This window comes from Callorhinchus milii, unplaced genomic scaffold (genome assembly GCF_018977255.1).
Source record: "Callorhinchus milii isolate IMCB2004 unplaced genomic scaffold, IMCB_Cmil_1.0 Scaffold4, whole genome shotgun sequence".
Lineage (NCBI taxonomy): Eukaryota > Metazoa > Chordata > Chondrichthyes > Chimaeriformes > Callorhinchidae > Callorhinchus > Callorhinchus milii.
In genome coordinates this window covers 54,410,275-54,415,276 of record NW_024704745.1, presented here as the reverse complement: position 1 = coordinate 54,415,276, position 5,002 = coordinate 54,410,275, and positions in this window count along the sequence as shown.

Genomic DNA, 5,002 nt, shown 5'->3' with positions numbered 1-5,002 from the left:
CTCTCTTATATAAGCTGTCTTTCTTTAATAATTATATTTTCTGTTGTTTAATGTATGCATGGGAAACTAACCTGTTGAAAGTGCTTAATGTTTCTATTATGCAAATTAAAGCATTGATTGCTTAAATGCGTTTATTGTCTGACCCGAATGCGCTCGGGTAAACCCGTACAAACGCTGAAAGTTCAGAAAAGATCTAGTGCATATGCATATTGGTTTTCAGTGTAATATTCATTTAAATACATTTTTAATGTATTTAAATAAGATTGTGACCTGGATGGTGCCATCAAATCTCCAAAGGCATCAGTTGCAACAATTTGGCGGGGTAACTTATCATTCTAATAAGATAAATATAAGGATTAGAAAGAATACTTGTCCCCTGTTGGGCAACTGTGGGGAGGATTCTGATTGGACTGTAGAAAAGGGCACCAATTACACTAAGCAATTGTTGCAGGTATATTCGGATTGGATACCCTAAAATGGGGAGGGACACAATGTCTTTAAAAGGAAGAGCACAAGGTTGCTCTTGGTTGCTTTTAGTTGATAACATCAGAAAAGTATGTGTCTTGACTGGCTAGAGGAACACACCCTCTGAGTCAAGAGTTGGTTCAGTGCACATACATTGATGTCATATTTAATAGGCTGTCAGCTAGTATTTGTTAAAATTGATTTGTGTAATTCATGGTTGTGTAATTCATTGTTATTTGTTGAAATCACTTGAGAACTATTTCTGAGGAGTTTGGGATTCTGAACAAACCATAATAAAAATACAGTTGAGTTTTCTTAACCGTGTCTCATTCGAGCTCTCTGCTAATTTTCAATATAAAAGGGAATAACACAAACAGGATCAGCCTAGGTCACAGAGGTATTCGAAAATAAATCTCTGATTGACTGAAGCTTCCCAGTTTGTATCGACTAAAGATCAATCTGGTGGTACTTGTTGTTGTGAAACAAACTCAATTAGCAAGAAACACTTAGAGATATGTTCTTGCACACATTAGTGAGAATTAATGAATTTCAATGTGAAGAAATGCGAGATAATGCATTTTGGTAGAAAGAATGAGGGGAGGCAATATAAGCTGGTAATACAATCTTAAGGGAGGTAAAAGAACAGAGATCTGGGGGTGCAGGTAAATGAATCCTTGAAGGTGGCAGGACAGGTAGATAAAGCTGTAAAAACGGCATATGAGATTCTAGGCTTTATAAATAGGGGCATAGAGTACAAGAGTCAGGAGGTTATGATTAACCTATATAAAACACTGGTTAGGCCTCAGTTAGAACACTGCGCCCAGTTCTGGGCACCACACTATAGGAAGGATGTTAAGGCATTGGAAAGGGTGCAGAGGAGATTTACGAGGATGGTACCAGGAATGAGGGACCTTGATTATGAGGAAAGGCTAGAGAGGCTGGGATTAGTCTCATTGGAGCAGAGAAGGTTATGAGGAGACCCAATAGAGGTCTTCAAAATCATGAGGGGATTTGATAAGTTAGAAAGGGAAAAACTGTTTCCACTGGTGGGTGTCGGTGATTCGAGGTCACAGATTTAAAATAGTCTCTAAAAGAAGCAGAGGGAAGGTGAGAAGAAATTTTTTCACGCAGCGAGTTGATTCGAATCTGGAACGCATTGCCTGAAAGGGCGGTTGAGGCCGATTCAATAACAACTTTTAACAACTAGGGGACAGGCCATCCTAGACCTTGTTTTTTGTAACGAAACAGGGCTAGTTGGCAGTTTAGGTATTAAGAATCCTCAAGGGCAGAGTGATCACAATATGATTGAATTCTGCATTAATTTAGAGAGGGATATAGTTAAATCCGAGGCAAGTATTCTGAATTTAAATAAGGCTATTTTTGTAGGTATGAGGAAAGATTTAGGTAAAATAGGCTGGAGAATAAGATTAAGAGGTAAAAATGTAGACCAACAGTGGCAAATATTTAAGGATGTAGTGCAAAATTCTCAGCAGTCGCATATTCCCTTGCAGAATAAGAGTACCACAGAGAAAGCAATTCATCCGTGGCTAACTAGAGCAGTTAGGGAAAGCATCAAATTAAAAGAAAAGGCTTCTAAAAGTGCCAAGAAAAGCAGCAAATCTGAAGATTGGGAAAGTTTTAGAAACCAGCAAAATAAAACTAAAAACCTCATTAAGAGCGCGAAAAAGGAGTATGAGGGTAAGCTAGCTAGGATCATTAAGTCTGATTGTAAAAGTTTTTACAAATATATTAAGAGGAATAGGCTAGTGAGGGTAAATGTAGGTCCACTTCAGTCAGAGACGGAAGAAGTTGTAATGGGGTAAAAGGACATGGCAGAGTGCCTAAATGGGTACTTTGCATCTGTCTTCACCCGAGAAGACACAACAAGTCTGCCAACAATAGAGATGCATCAAAGGGATAAGGAGAGGAAGCAACTTAGGGAAATTTTCATTAGTAGAGAATTGGTGCTAGTGAAACTGTTAGCACAAAAAAGTGACAAATCCCCTGGTCCGGATGGCTTGCATCCCAGGGTTTCAAAAGAGGTAGCTTATGAGATAGTGGAGGCTTTATGTCTGACCTTCCAAAATTCCATGGATTCTGGAACAGTTCCCATGGATTGGAAGATTGCAAATGTCACACCACTATTTAAAAAAGGTGGAAAGGAAAAGATGGGGAACTATAGGCCAGTTAGTCTCACATCAGTGATAGGAAAAATGTTAGAATCGTTGATTAAGGATGTGGTAGTGTGGTATAATTAGGCCAAGTCAACTTGGCTTTACAAAAGGGAAGTCATGTTTGACAAATCTCATAGACTTCTTTGAGGATATTTCCAGTAAACTAGATAAGGGTGAATCAGTGGATCTGGTCTATTTGGACTTCCAGAAGGCATTCGATAAGGTGCCCTATAAAAGGTTTGTCCAAAAGATAAGGGCCCATGGAATTGGGGGGAGCATATTAACGTGGATTGGGGAATGGTTAACGGGTAGGAAACAAAGAGTAGGGATAAACGGGTCCTTTTTCGAATTGGCGGGATGTGACTAGTGGAGTGCCACAAGGATCAGTCCTTTGGCCTCAGCTATTTACCATCTACATCAACGATCCAGATGAGGACATCGATGTTAAATATCTAAATTCGCGGATGACACAAAACTAGGAGGAAGTGCCAACACAGAGGACAACATTAAAAAAATGCAGCGAGACATAGATAGGTCAGGTGATTGGACAGGTAGGTGGCAGATGAAGTATAACGTAGAGAAGTGCAAAGTCATCCATCTAGGTAGCAAAAACAGTAGAACGGGTTATTTTTTAGAAGGGGAGAGCCATGATTGAATGACGGGGCAGGCTCGAAGGGCCGAATGGCCTACTCCTGCTCCTACATGTTATGTTATGAATGCGGTGGATGGGTATTTGAGGAGGACGGGTTTACAGAGTTATGGGGAAAGGGCTGGGGAGTGGGATTGACATTACATTGCTCTTTTCAAAGAGCCGGCACAGACTCGATGAGCCAAATGGCCTCTTTTTGTGCTGTACGATTCTATGATTCTATGAATTGATGACAGAGGCCATCCAGTACACTCTGCGAGGGGGGATGAGCCATATTGTGGTGATACAAATTTAGGGGTTAGAATCGTGTCAGTTGACCTGGCTGGTTTTGCGAAAAAATTATTCCATTCGTAGAGTTTCAAACCAATTAACACTTAGAGTGCTGGCTATGGACACTCCATAGAAATATCTGGAGGCCATGGATCCCACTTTTTCATTGCCATTGTTTGTTCCTGCAGGTAACTGATTTAACACGAGGGAGAAAAAAAATCAGGGTTTTGGCCGATAACCAGCATTCCAATGATGACTTCAGGCTCAAATCATTGCAAAGAGTGAGAGGGAGAGGATAATTCAAGTCTGTGAACCAGTCAATAAATGAAGACAGCAATTTGCCACATTTTTCAACAATAGGTTAACTAACATAGAACAATGGATACTATTCACCCCTGTTTTAATTACTGTCTTAATTTGCAGAGATATCTATTGATCCTGTATGGATCTAACATAATTAAACTGGCTGCAAATATTTGCCAATAAAATGTTGGAATCGAGCCAGCAATCTGTGTTTGTCTGAGTAGTCAGGTTCCTGAGCCAGGCAATCCTCCACGGCACAGCTCTTTGGCAGGGCTTGGAAGGGCAGACCATTTACGGGAGAAGGGAAACCTGCCACTCACCACTCATACGGGTAGGGTGGTGCTAGCTGGACAAGCAACAACAACAACAACAACAACAAGATTCCATTTATAGAGCACCTTTCACGTCGGGAGGATGTCCCAAGGCTCTGTACAGTTGGATCAGGACCCGAGCAGGGGGGAAATGATCAGGGTGAGGGGAGGGAAGGGAGGGAGCGAGGAGGGGGTAGAGAGTCGAGAGGGGAGCTGAAGGCTCGGTCAAAGAGAAGGGTCTTGAGACTGGCCTTGAAGGAGGAAAGGGAGGAAGCAAGGCAAAGGCACTGGGGGATAGAGTTCCAGAGCCTAGGGGCTGAGAGGCTGAAGACCCGGCCACCGATGATAGGACGGTTGGGGCGGGGGATGTGGAGCAGACCGGAGCCAGAGGAACGGAGGGTACGGGCAGGTAAGTAGGGGAGTTTCCATTCAATCATGGCTGATCTTCTAATCTAACTCCAGCTAATAACCTGACTGCCTTATCCCCATAACCCTTAATCCCTTTTGCAATAAGAAATCTATCTATCTCAGTCTTGAATATGTTCAAGGACTGAGTGTCAACAGCCCTTTGGGGTAGTGAGTTTAGCTTCTCCAAGCAGCAGGAAAGCTTGCCTGAAAGCTAAGTGGTTTTAGCTGGTTAGACTCCAGCAGTACCCGAGCACACACTCTGGGGTCCTGAAGCCTTGGCTCTCACTAACCTGCACCTAATACTTTCTGGAATTAGGTAAGCAGGATGTGATCCTCCAGGGAGAGAGTGTACATTCCATTCCAACTATTTAGCTCTGGAATTGCTATGTGTAGATGAGTGCATGGAATTCTCAGTCTTGTTT